The 14,748-nt window shown below is 39.9% G+C and overlaps 1 protein-coding gene across 2 annotated transcripts in view; it reads left to right on the forward strand.

The window, feature by feature from the left end:
- The window catches only part of SMYD3 (SET and MYND domain containing 3), a 725,308-nt gene that overhangs the window by 106,346 nt on the left and 604,214 nt on the right, over positions 1-14,748 (forward strand). The window lies entirely within an intron of this gene.

Consider the following 14,748-nt stretch of genomic DNA (forward strand, 5'->3'; position numbering starts at 1 on the left):
CGCGGCATGTGGGATCCTCCCGGACCGGGGCACGAACCCGTGTCCCCTGCATTGGCAGGCGAACTCTCAACCACTGCGCCACCAGGGAAGCCCTGCTACTCCTTATTCTTTGTGAGCTCTTCTGCTCATCCCACTAATGTTGATGTTCCTCAGATTATTTCTCTGGGTTCCTTTTTTTTTTTTTTTTTTTTTTTTCTTTGCTTATGTGTCACATCCTCTTGGGGAAATGTCTTGTTTCATAGGACTGTCACCTGGTCCTGATGACTCCTAAATAAAAATTTCCAGTCCAGATCTTTCTTCTGCATTCCTGACTCATATCTAGCTGGCTTCTGGGTACTTCCAGGGAGAGAAAAATCACTGAGATGTCCCATAAGCCCTTTAAATCTAGTGTCTCCAAACAACTCTTTACGGGATCTCCCCACCGCCCCACCTTTCTGGTCATGTTGTCTCTCTCCTTAGAAACATTCAGTGCCTCTTCTTGCCTACCATGCTCTGGCTTCAAGCTATATTTCTAGCTTCATTCTCCATTGTGCCTTTGCTTTAGTGAAATAAAATACTTGCTTTTCTACCAGTGTGTCCTGAACCTGCCCATATCCTGTTATTTTCTCTTGCTTCATGCCTCCCTCTCTTAAGCAGATCCTCGTCTCTTACAGTTGCTCAGACACCTCTCATGCCAACTTGATCCTGAAACTTCCCCTGGTCCAGTTACCCTCTCTCCTTTTTTGTGAACTCCTATATTTTATTGAAACCCATTTAATGACATAACCTCATTCTGCTAATTATTCTGTATAATCATTTAGTACTTGCCTTATCTCCCCTACCAGCCTGTCATATCCTTCAGGCTGGAGTTAAGATGTGTTCCCTCACAGGACCCACACACTGGGCCTGGCATATGGTGGGCATGTCCTGGCCTGTTGGGGTGTCTGATAGAGGGGTTGAGGAGTGATAACTTTTGACAGCTCTTAGTTACCATTCACAATAAGTTCTTGCCACAGCAGGATTGATTCCTGTTCCATTTCTCAGCGTGCGTGTGGAGTCAGACTAGACTCATGTTAGATATATGTGGGCAAGCAGCTGTAGATTTTTTGAACCCTGGCTGTTTTCATTTATCATATTATTTGACTCTTAAGATGAACATTTTTCCCCACATTTTACTATCTCTGAAATTAGGATGAATTTTACACTTCATGAATTTTACAGCCTCTTACAATAATAATTGGCAATGTTATACCAGTTTTAGTAGTATATTTAATAATGGCATGTCACACAATCCATAGCCCCTTAGGTTTGATGAATTTTAGTAAATTATAGTGTGTGGTTACATAGTGATTTCCATTCATGGGATGGTGTCACCCAAGGGTGTTATTTTTATTTTTTTGATACACGGGCCTCTCACTGTTGTGGCCTCTCCCGTTGCGGAGCACAAGCTCCGGATGCGCAGGCTCAGCAGCCATGGCTCACGGGCCTAGCTGCTCCGCGGCATGTGGGATCCTCCCAGACCGGGGCACGAACCCGTGTCCCCTGCATCGGCAGGCGGATTCTCAACCACTGCGCCACCAGGGAAGCCCAGCCAAGGGTGTTATTGATTGCAGTGAACATTGTGGTTTCTATTCAACCTTCTTTCCAACCCAGACACATTACACAGTAGTTGTTCAGGCTGGGTAGGGGGGACTCCCCTCACCCTCCTGCCCATGGTGGGTTTCTACTGGTATAGATAACTCAGGGCAACCTCACCCCTTATCTCCAGTAGTTGGTTCTGTGGTGGGAACAACAACTAGATGTGTCAATTAAAGTAAGACTCTGAGCTTTTGTTTGGTGAGAAGAAATACTTTCTGACTCTCCTTTTGCATGAGAACAAGGTAGTCTGTAGCGATAGGAGCTCCTGGCAGCCATAATACCTCTGAGGGGAGCCAGTCTGAGCTTCAGGCTATCTGTGGAAAAGGGCAGAGCCAAGAGAATTGAAGAGAAAGGTGCTGCGGCCCGAGAAAGTGTGAAGAGCAGCAGAGCATTAGCGGTTAGGAGTGCAGCTCTGGACTATAATGTGTGGGCTTGAAGGCCAGCTCCGCCGCTTACTAGCTGTGTCCCTCTGGGCAAGCAAAGCAACACAATCTCACTCCACCTCAACTTCCTCATCTGTAAAGTGGGGATAATAACTCTCAGAAAGTTGTGGAGAGGATTAATGATACATGGAAAATGGAGAGGGGGTACCCGGCACATTGTGTTTGCTTTGTTACTATTATTGTTATTATTGCTAATCAACTCTGAAACTTACCCTCTCTCTGGGCTTTCTTTTTGTGTTCATGCAGTTTGATTGATGCTTTTGGTTATTTTCCACTGAAAAACACCCTATTCTATAAGGGTGAAGTTCAGAATTCTGAGAGTAATTTGAATTTAGCTTAAAGGTAAATATTTAATAAGTAGTTTGACTTCCTGAACACCACATACTTTACATAATAGGTTAAAGGTATTCTTAAAAAATGTGAGAATTATGATTTTACAGACTGCTTTTGTCTAGGACTAAAAAAAATCAGTCCTAGCATTTTAGGAGAGCTAACTGAACTGGCTCTCCCTCCCCCTCACTTTAACAAATAAGCATTAATAATGATATCGGCCTTTAGCACCTACTTATAAAAATTTTTAAATTTATTTGAAAGTTCCCTTGAATAGAAAAGCAAATATTTTCAATTACTTCCTGTGTTATGTTGACATACCCATCTCCATGTTTGTTCTTGGAATCCCCATATAATAAGTTAAAGATTTAAGAATCTTTTAACCTGTCAGATACATCTCTAAAGTCTAACTTCTGGAAAATGCAAACTCCTTTACTTTTTTTTTCCCCCTTTTAAAACTACATTTGGTTGTAATAATGTCCAACCCATCATAGGTACTAAATGTAACCCTTGATAAACATTCACTTACATCTCATATGTCACACTGTCTAATGACATGGGTATTGACTGACTTTTCCCCTCAAGTGTTATTGAGATATAATTGACATATAACGTATTACTTTTAGCTGTACAACATGATTGACTTACTTTTGAAAACATTCCTTTAAATAGCAACCTTCCCTATGGCATTAAAAAATTCGTTTTAGGGCTTCCCTGGTGGTGCAGTGGTTGAGAATCCGCCTGCCAGTGCAGGGGACACGGGTTTGAGCCCTGGTCCAGGAAGATCCCACATGCCGCGGAGCAACTAAGCCTGTGCGCCACAACTACTGAGCCTGTGTGCCACAACTACTCAGCCTGTGCTCTAGAGCCCGTGGGCCACAACTACTGAGCCTGCGTGCTGCAACTACTGAAGCCCGTGCGCCTAGAGCCTGTGCTCTGCAACAAGAGACGCCACTGCATTGAGAAGCCCGCGCACCACAACGAAGAGTAGCCCCCGCTCTCCACAACTAGATAAAGCCTGTGCACAGCAACGAAGGCCCAACACAGCCAAAAATAAATAAAATAAATAAATTTATTAAAAAAATAAAATTCATTTTAGAAAAATTTGACCTAAAGGTGTGTTTTGGGGAAAATACCTATCATGATTACAAGTTATCTATTACTTTGTTCTTTGGTTTACAGAAGAATACAAGGAAAAGAGACTGTACCATTGTGAGGAAGACAGAAAACCCGAAGTATCTCAATGTGACATTAACTTCCCTCCTTCTTATACACAGTTGCAAGGCTGAAGGATCTGGTTTCCTTGTTTCTTTTCTACTAACCTCTTTCTCCCTGTCTCCTTGGTCAGTTGCTAAAAACATATGCTTTCCAAGGAGTTCAGTAATTTCTAAATTTATTTTATTTTTTAAATATATTTATTTATTTTATTTTATTTATTTTTGGCTGCATTGGGTCTTTGTTGCTGCGCGTGGGTTTTTCTCTAGTTGCGGAGAGCTGGGGCTACTCTTCATTGCGGTGTGCGGACTTCTCATTGTGGTGGCTTCTCTTGTTGCCGAGCACGGGCTCTAGGCGCATGGGCTTCAGTAGTTATGGCTTGTGGGCTCTTAAACGTAGGCTCAGTAATTGGGGCGCACGGGCTTAGTTGCTCCACGGCATGTGGGATCTTCCTGGACCAGGGCTCGAACCCGCATCCCCTGCGTTGGCAGACGGATTCTTAACCACTGCGCCACAAGGGAAGCCCTCTAAATTATTTTTAATGGCTAATCTAACACAGGTTTTTAGATGTATAGAAAGTTTAGTTGTTTACAAAGCATTTCGTATCTATCTTCTTTTCAGGATTTCTGAGACATAGATAGGGCACACATATTATCCTATTGTAGGTGAAGAAACAGTGGCTTCTAGTTAACATACATGTGGACAGTAACCTATATAGGAATATGCTTGTCCTGTCAGAGTTAAACTATTAAATAAGCAGCATTTTACTTTAACAGGAAACACTAGCAGTATTCCCACTAAGGTCAGAAACAAACTCAATGTAGTTGACAAGAGAAAACAGTTAGAGGCATCTTAGCCCTTATATGGTATTTTATTTGGACATCCCTAGTGAATCAATGGTAAAACTGACTCAGACAATGAACCTAAAGAGCATTATGTTAAGTGAAAGAAACCAGACACAAAAGACCACATACTGTATGATTCCATTTGTATGAATTGTTCACAGTAGGCAAATCTATAGAGACAAAGTAGGTTAGTAGTTGCCTAGGACTGGGAGGTGGGGATGGGGAGTGACTCTATATGGGCACAAAGTTTCTTTTTGAGGTGATGGAACTTTCTAAAATTAGATCGTGGTTTTGGCTGTACAACTCTATAAGTATACTAAGATGTATTGAATCACATATTTAAAAGGAGTGACTTATATGTAAATTATTTCTTAAGTGTTTTTAAAAATCTAACTCATAAAGTGAAATACTTCAATAGCGCGTGGGTTTTTCTCTAGTTGCGGAGAGCTGGGGCTACTCTTCATTGCGGTGTGCGGACTTCTCATTGTGGTGGCTTCTCTTGTTGCCGAGCACGGGCTCTAGGCGCATGGGCTTCAGTAGTTATGGCTTGTGGGCTCTTAAACGTAGGCTCAGTAATTGGGGCGCACGGGCTTAGTTGCTCCACGGCATGTGGGATCTTCCTGGACCAGGGCTCGAACCCGCATCCCCTGCGTTGGCAGACGGATTCTTAACCACTGCGCCACAAGGGAAGCCCTCTAAATTATTTTTAATGGCTAATCTAACACAGGTTTTTAGATGTATAGAAAGTTTAGTTGTTTACAATGGCTAATCTAACACAGGTTTTTAGATGTATAGAAAGTTTAGTTGTTTACAAAGCATTTCGTATCTATCTTCTTTTCAGGATTTCTGAGACATAGATAGGGCACACATATTATCCTATTGTAGGTGAAGAAACAGTGGCTTCTAGTTAACATACATGTGGACAGTAACCTATATAGGAATATGCTTGTCCTGTCAGAGTTAAACTATTAAATAAGCAGCATTTTACTTTAACAGGAAACACTAGCAGTATTCCCACTAAGGTCAGAAACAAACTCAATGTAGTTGACAAGAGAAAACAGTTAGAGGCATCTTAGCCCTTATATGGTATTTTATTTGGACATCCCTAGTGAATCAATGGTAAAACTGACTCAGACAATGAACCTAAAGAGCATTATGTTAAGTGAAAGAAACCAGACACAAAAGACCACATACTGTATGATTCCATTTGTATGAATTGTTCACAGTAGGCAAATCTATAGAGACAAAGTAGGTTAGTAGTTGCCTAGGACTGGGAGGTGGGGATGGGGAGTGACTCTATATGGGCACAAAGTTTCTTTTTGAGGTGATGGAACTTTCTAAAATTAGATCGTGGTTTTGGCTGTACAACTCTATAAGTATACTAAGATGTATTGAATCACATATTTAAAAGGAGTGACTTATATGTAAATTATTTCTTAAGTGTTTTTAAAAATCTAACTCATAAAGTGAAATACTTCAATAGGATAGTAGGATATAAATTAACATACAAAAACTCAAAAGCCTTCATATACATAAAAAATAGCTAGTTAGAAGATTTAATGCAAGAGAAGACCCCATTTATAATAGCAACAGAAAAGATAAAATACTCAGGAGTGAAACTTGAAAAATGTGCAAAACTGATATGAAGCAAACTTTAAAACACTCCTGAAAGGCTTAAAGGTAGAACTGAACAAAACTAAAGTCATGCCTTGTTGTAGGACAGGATGACAGCACTGTACAGCTGTAATCAAGGATTTGAGTGCAGGGGGTTAATTTGAGAGATGATCCCAGGAAGCACCTGTGGGGGAGTGGGAGTGGGGAATGAGATGAAATGGAATGAAGCCAATGTTAGGGTGTGTTCATATGAATGGGCTCCCACTGTTAGCAGCTGGATCTCAATCCTACTGGGGGCTTTTGTGAAGCTGCATAGAACTCATCTCAGAGTTCTCTCACCTGAGGGCAAAGAAGCTGGAGTATTTATTCACCACCTCCTGCCCAGCTTTGGTGGCTGGCTTCTCCCTGATACTCTGGCCTGCCCTCGACAATCTTCCTTGAACACTCTCAGGCAGAGAGTAGCTGTGGCAGCAGTAGAAAGCTGTAAGAATGTATGGAGTGGTGAGTGCTGAGTAGACCAGCAGCTCATGTTGCAGTGGCATTCCAGATCTGTGCTGTTGAGATGTAGAAGATATTACAGTTTCAAGACAAACTGAGGAGGTGGAGGTACTCTGTGGGCTTTGTTGTCTATGTAGTGTCATATCTCCAGTACCTGGAGAGCTGTAGTCTTCTCTGAGTGGGACCATAAATGAGTCAGGGAGCAGTTGTGCATTTTTTCTGTTGCAAAGAGTTGGGGGGCTTCTCCACCACAGGGCCTCTCTTACCCTGTGCTCTGTCCAGGCCTGCTCAGAGTCTGGACTGGCTCTTGGAAAGAGCTGTTCTTGCTGTGACCAGTTTTACATTGTGCCTGTGGTTTTTGCCAATGAAATTTAATGAAATAGGATAAATTAACATCGACAAGACAATTGTTTATTTTTAAAAAGCAATTTTTTTTGTTCAATTTGCCTCTGCCAATATGAATTGTAATATATTTGTTCCTTGATCCTTATTATCACAGTATGAAATAAGGAAAGCATAATTTTGCAAAAAGATATGTTCATGTGATTTTTGAATATTGATCAAGGAACTATATAGTGCATGAGATCCATAATGGTTCTATGAATCAGAGGTTCAGGATTTTGCAGATAATTATTTTAATTCAGTATTTTACTTGTTTTTCTTCTTATAAATCCTCAACTGCTAGCTGTTTGTTTGTTTGTTTATTTATTTATTTATGGCTGCATTGGGTCTTCGTTGCTGCACGCAGGCTTTCTCTAGTTGGGGCGAGTGGGGGGGCTATTCTTCGTTGTGGTGTGCGGGCTTCTCATTGCGGTGGCTTCTCTTGTTGCAGAGCACGGGCTCTAGGCGTGCGGGCTCTAGGCACATGGGCTTCAGTAGTTGTGGCGCTTGGGCTCAGTAGTTGTGGTTAACGAGCTCTAGAGCGCAGGCTTAGTAGTTGTGGCGCATGGACTTAGTTGCTCCACAGCGTGTGGGGTCTTCCAGACCAGGGATCGAACCTGGGTCCCCTGAATTGGCAGGCGGATTCTTAACCACTGTGCCACCAGGGAAGTCCCCTCAACTGCTAATTTTATTTGGTGATGCCTGTTATTTCCAAAAGCTTATTTGAATGATAATGTTTATCAGTAAACTAGTTGGCTAATTAAAAATATCTCTTGATTTTGAAAACCATGCACAATGTGACAGATTGAAAGGGAATATGTAAAATGAGCATATTACAGTATATCGTCTCTGAAACCTAGGTAGATGTTTATATCCATTAGTCAAGATGTTGGTTTTCACCTTTATTCCCAATAGATACACTAAGCCAGACTAGCTTAAATATGTTGCTTGGTAGTCATTTTTATTGCCAAGTTTTATTAAGTATACTTATTTTCTATTGTTGTTGTTGTTCCTTTCCTTTCTTGTTCTGCCTTCCTTTGAATTGAGTGTTTTTAAATATTCCATTTTATCTCTTCTTTTGGTTTATTAGCTATACTTTTTGTTGTTGTTGCTGTGGGGTTTAAAATATTTATCTCTAACTTATCATAGTCAGCTATTAAATAATATTACACCCTTCACGTATAATGTAAGGACCTTACAATAGTATGCTTCCATTTCCCCCTCCCATTTTATCATAAATTTTACTTGTATGTATTATGAACCCCACAGTATATTGTCATTTTTGCTTTAAACAATAAATTATCTTTCAAGTAAAATTTTAAAATGTGAAACAAAGTTTGTTATTCTTTAACCACATATGCAACATTTCTAATATATCTTTGTGTTTATATGAATTTCCATCTGATATTCTTTTTCTTCAGATCCCTTAAAATTTTTTAAGTTTCAGGTCTGCTGGTACCAAATTATCTTTGCGTTTGTCTGAAATTTTTATTTTGCCTTCATTTTATTTTATTTTATTATTATTTTTTTTTTTGTGGTACGCGGGCCTCTCACAGCTGTGGCCTCTCCCGTTGCGGAGCACAGGCTCCGGATGCGCAGGCTCAGCGGCCACGGCTCACGGGCCCAGCCGCTCCGCGGCACGTGGGATCTTCCCGGACCGGGGCACGAACCCGCGTCCCCTGCATCGGCAGGCGGACTCTCAACCACTGCGCCACCAGGGAAGCCCTTGCCTTCATTTTAAATGATGTTTTTGGTTGGTATAGAATTCTGACTTGGCTTTCTTTCTTTCTTTTTTGCCTTTCAGTACTTTATAGCTGTTCCACTGTCTTCTGGTTTGCCTTGTTTCTGAGGTGGTTTAAGTGTAAAACCTTCTCAGTGACCTGTAAAATCTACATGATCTCAAACTTTCTGGCTCTTTGACTTCATTTCCTCTTCATTCCTCCCTCCCTCATTCAGGCAGGCTAAGTGTTTACCTGCTCTGGGTTTTGTATTTGTTGTTCCATTTTTGTGGTCCACTCTTCGCTCAGATATTCTTATGACTCAGGCTTTCACCTCATGCAGGTCATCTTATGAGAAAAGCATTCTTTTTTACTCTATATATAATAGTAATACCTTCCACTCTGTACTTATTTTCCCTCTGACCATACTTTATTTTTATTCACAATGCTTATCACTGTGTGACATATTTTGTCTTGATTTGTTTTTTGTCTTGTTTCTTCTGTCGAATTTTAAATCCAACTGGGGAAGGAGTAAATATTTTCTTTATCTTCTAGAAGAGCACCTGACACTTAATAGGGGTTCAATAAATATACGTGGAAAGAAAGAAAGAAAAGACAGACAACAGGCTTCAGTTCATTAAGGAAGTGATGGTATAAATTTTGGGGATTAAAAATAGCTATCTTTGTCCTTAAGATAATATTAAATATGAGGGTGTTTATCATTTCCTTGTGTGGAAACCTTATAGCCTCTGTTAATAATTCTGTAGCTGATCACAAGTATGTTATACTCTCTGAACCTGATAAATGATGGAATGGGGGCAGGCAATGTCTGAAGTCCCTTCCATCTATTTATTCATTCATTATAAACAACTTCATAATGAGGTCTCCTTCCTAGTTTTCCCTGCCAAAATCCATTGTAATCAGGTTAAATTTACAGTAGGGAGATTAACTATATCATTTTCCTTTGCAGAAAACCTTTGTTGGTTTTTGTTTAAATAAGACTCCCTCTTTATTATTATTATTATTAAAATTTATTTATTATTTATTTATTTATTTTTGGCCGCATTGAGTCTTCGTTGCTGTGCGCGGGCTTTCTCTAGTTGCGGCGAGCAGGGGTTACTCTTCGTTGCAGTGCGGGGGCTTCTCATTGCAGTGGCTTCTCTTGTTGCGGAGCACAGGCTCTAGGTGCACAGGCTTCAGTAGTTGTGGCATGCGGGCTCAGTAGTTGTGGCTCATGGGCTTAGTTGCTCCGCGGCATATGGGATCTTCCCCGATGAGGTATCGAACCCGTGTCCCCTGCATTGGCAGGTGGATTCTTAACCACTGCACCACCAGGGAAGTCCCTTTTGTTGGTTTTTGATTGCCCTAAAATTTTTTGATCCATCATCAAAAGCCTTCCACCATGTCATTCATTCCTGTCTCCAGTTTTCCATATCACCATTCGTACCCTATATCCCATACGTATTCTCCATTTTCTTTTTTAGATGCTGCTTTTTGTTCCTTCCATTAGGATTTCCTGCTGCCCATTCCTATTTGTCAAAATCCTTTCTGTTTTTCATGTCTAATATCAAATGCTATCTTCTTTGTGACATCTTTCCCAGTGCTCAGAATTAAATGATTGTTTCTTAATCTGAAGTTCTTTTGTACTCTGTTGAAATGAAGTATTATATTTGAATATGCTTAACAGATAATAGGGCCTTAAAAGCTTCTAATTGAATTTAAAACATTAAATAATTGCGTTGTTTCTTGACATAGGTAAGTACATTGGTGTAGTGCAAAAACATTGACTCTAGGAAAAATCGTGCAGCCAGTGAAGTTTTTTTTTACCCCACCCCGGTTTTCCTTTGGAGGAGCATTGACCTCTCTTGCATTGTTAAGTTGTTTTTCTCACTTTGCGCTTGATAAGTGGGGCTTTGCGCGCCAGCTTTCCTCTCCCTGAGCAGCAGCCTCCTCTAGCTGTGTTTTAGAGTTAAAAATCTCTTTTTTATATTATTGCCTTTATTTATCCTCTGTTATTTTCAGGTACGTCTAAATTCTTTAGAGTTGTTTTTAGTATTTTTTATTTAGTATTTTAAGTCCTATAAGATTACCTTTAATACAGACCCTGGGGCTCTCTGACTTTCAGTAAAATAAAATCACCTTAAACTTTAGTTTTAAGGTCATACTTTTCCCCATTTCTCTCATGGATTTGCAGGTTGCCTTTTTGATTTTATCATTTTATTACATTTTATTGGTTTAGTGTTTTTAGATAAAGGGCATCTCTTGATATCCTTTTATTCAAATTCTTTTGATAACTTTTACTGGTCTTCACATATTCGTAAAGGAATCTTTAAAAAAGGAAAGGGATTTGTCAAGCCATTTACTGTTCTTTATCGTAAGATACACCAAAATGTACATCAATTTTAGCCTTATTGGTAGTTTCGTTTATTTGATCACAGTGAAATATTGAATATAACCTTGATGTAAATTAAACTTCTTCCTATAATTAGTAATTTAGATTACTCCTTGTCAGTCAGTGATGCAGAGTTGACCCTTGCCAATTAGACATAAAATGTAAAAATGGAAGAAGAATGGATATTTTCGGAGTTTAGAGTTTATTTCAGTGTGGGATATCATACTTTTACAAGACCATGTCTTGACATGTACAGGTATACCTCAGAGATATTGTGGGTTAGGTTCCAGGTGACTGCAATAAAATAAATATATCACAATAAAGTGAGTCACAATTTTTTTGGTTTCCCAGTGCATGTAAAAGTTATTTTACACTATACTGCAGTCTATGAAGTGTGCAATAATAGCATTATATCTAAAAAAACAATGTGCATACCTTAATGAAAAAATACTTTGTTGCTAAAAAATGCCAACTATCATCTGAGTCCTTTGCTGGTGGAGGGTCTTGCCTGGATATTGATGGCTGCTGACTGATCAGGGTGGTGGTCACTGAAGGCTGGGGTGGCTGGGTCAGTTTCTTAAAATGAGACAACAGTGGAGTTGGTGGCATTGATTGACTCTTCCTTTCATGAACAATTTCTCTATAGAATGCAGTGTTGCTTCATAGCATTTTACTCACAGTAGAACTTCTCCCCAAATTAGAGTCAGTCCTCTCAACCCTGCTGCTGCTTCATCAAGTAAGTTTATGTAATATTCTAAATCATTTGTTGTCATTTCAGCAGTCTTCACCAGGAGTGGATTGCATCTCACAAAAGCACTTTCTTTGCTCATCAGTAAGTCAACTCCTCATTCATTAAAGTTTTATCATGAGATGGCAGCAATTCAGTCACATCTTTATTTTTATTTTTATTTTTAAAATTTATTTATTAAAAAAAATTTTTTTTTATTTTTTGTGGTACGCGGGCCTCTCACTGTTGTGGCCTCTCCCATTGCGGCACAGGCTCCGGACACACAGGCTCAGTGGCCATGGCTCACGGGCCCAGCCGCTCTGCGACATGTGGGATCTTCCCGGTCCGGGGCGCGAACCCGTGTCCCCTGCATCGGCAGGCGGACTCTCAACCACTGCGCCACCAGGGAAGCCCCAGTCACATCTTTAGACTCTACTTCTAATTACCCGTGTCCCCTGCATCGGCAGGCGGACTCTCAACCACTGCGCCACCAGGGAAGCCCCAGTCACATCTTTAGACTCTACTTCTAATTTTAGTTCTCTTGCTATTTCCACCAGTCCTCCACTGAAGTCTTGAACCCCTCAAAGCCATCTGTGAGTGTTGGAATTAACTTCTTCCAAACTCCTGTTAGTGTTCATATTTTGACCTCTTCCTATGAATCTCGAATGTTCTCAATGGCATCTGGAATGGTGAATCCTTTCCAGAAAGTTTTCAGTTTACTTTACCCAGATCCATCAGAGGAATCACTAGCTCTAACCTTAACAAAATGTATTTCTTCAATAATGAGACTTGAAGATTGAAATTACTCCTTGTTCCATGGGCTTCAAATAGATGTTGTGTTGCTAGGCATGAGAACAGCATGAATCTCCTTGTACATCTCCATCAGAGCTCTTAGGTAGCCAGGTGCATTGTCAGTGAGCAGTGATATTTTGAAAGGAATCTTTTTTTCTGAGCAGTTGGTCTCAACAGTGTGCTTTAAATATTCAGTAAACCATACTGTAAACAGATGTGCTGTCATCCAGGCTTTGTTGTTCCATTTATAGAGCACAGGCAGAGTAGACTTAGCATAATTCTTAAGGGCCCTAGGATGGTAAATGAGCATTGGCTTCAACTTCAAGTCACCAGCTGTATTAGCCCCTAACAAGAGAGTCAGCTTGTCCTTTGAAGCCAGGCATTGACTTCTCCTCTCTAGCTAACAAAGACCTAGATGGCATCTTCTTCCAATAGAGGGTTGTTTCATCTACATTGAAAATCTGTTGTTTAGTGTAGCCAACTTCATTAATTATGTTAGCTGCGTTTTCTGGATAACTTGCTTCAGCTTCTACGACAGCACCTGCGGCTTCACCTTGTACGTTACGGAGATGGCTTCTTTCCTTAAACCTCAGGAACCAACCTCTGCCAGCTTCAGACTTTTCTTCTGCAGCTTTCTCACTTTTCTCAGTGTTCATAGAATTGAAGAAATTTCAGGCCTTGCTCTGGATGAGACTTAGGTTTAAGGGAATGTTGTGGCGGTTTGACCTTCTATCCAGACCACTAAAACGTTCTATGTATCAGCAATAATGCTGTTTCACTTTCTTATCGTTCGTGTGTTCACTGAAGTAGCACTTTTAATTTCCTTCCAGAACTTTTCCTTTACATTCACAACTTGGCTAACCGTTTGGTACAAGAGGCCTGGCTTTGGGCCTCTGTCAGCTTTCAATGTGCCTTCTTCACAAAGCTTAATCATTTCTTGCTTTTGATTTAAAGTGAGAGATGTTCAACTCTTCCTTTCACTTGAACATTTAGAGGCCTCGGTAGGGTTATTAATTGGCCTAATTTCAATATTGTTGTGTCTCAGGGAATAGGGAGGCCTGAGGAAAGGGAGGGAGACAGGGAACAGCTGGTCGGTAGGACAGTCAGAACATGTACAACGTCTATCAAGTTCACTGTCTTATCTGGGCAAGGTACGTGGTACCCCCAATTACAATAGTAACATCAAAGATCACTGATCACAGATCAGTATAACAAATATAATAATAATGAAAATGTTTGAAATATTGTGAGAATTACAAAAATGTGACGCAAGAAACATGAAGTGAGCAAGTGCTTTTGGAAAAATCGTGTTCAACACAGGGTTGCCAGAAACCTTCACCTTGTAAAAAATGCAGTATCTGTGAAGTGCAGTAAAGCAAAGCTGAATAAAATGAGTTATGCGTGTATTGATCGTAAAAATGTATTTAGTACTTCCAGATGCTTTTAAATGCTTTACATACTCCATTATTTTTAATCCGTACAGCAATCCCATTATTAATTCCATTTGTTAATAAGGGAATTGACCTAGAATTTAGGTAAATAGTCTAAGGTCATGTAGTTAGTTGGCAGAGCTGGGTCTGGATGTCTGGCTTCTAGTAATAAAAAAGCCTTTTTCTCACTTTTTTTTTTTTTTTAACATACCAGGTTTAATTTTAAGGTTTCATTTGGAGAACAAAAGGGTTTTGCTATTTAAAATAAAGATATTAAATACCACTAGTCTACAAAGTTCATTTAGTTATTATTACTTATCCTTTGACATCACTTTTACTGCGCTCTTGATGCATTCTTTAATTCTGTGTTGCTGTTTAACTTTCTGATGTTTGTGAGAAATATATTTATGTCTTGAACTGCATCTGTTTGGGTATAAACTTCCCACAGATAAGTTCATTAGACTGGATGTTCCTGGAGAACGTATATTTCTTTGTATCTCCTATGTGGCACCCAGCGCAGTACCTTGACATATACATTTTTCAACAAGTAAACTTGGTTTAACTGGTTGAATAAACCCATATTTTTGTCCTTGGGAAAACAATTCTAATTTGGTGTAAAATATGCTACCTATTATAGTTAACAATCTTGAGAATGTCATATGAGAACAGCAGTTATGTCCCACCCACCCCCAATTTCTTATTCGTACAGTGACACCTATGAATTTGTAGGGAACAAGCAACAAAAC

The sequence above is a fragment of the Physeter macrocephalus genome, chromosome 4 (assembly GCF_002837175.3).
Source record: "Physeter macrocephalus isolate SW-GA chromosome 4, ASM283717v5, whole genome shotgun sequence".
Taxonomy (NCBI): Eukaryota; Metazoa; Chordata; class Mammalia; order Artiodactyla; family Physeteridae; genus Physeter; species Physeter macrocephalus.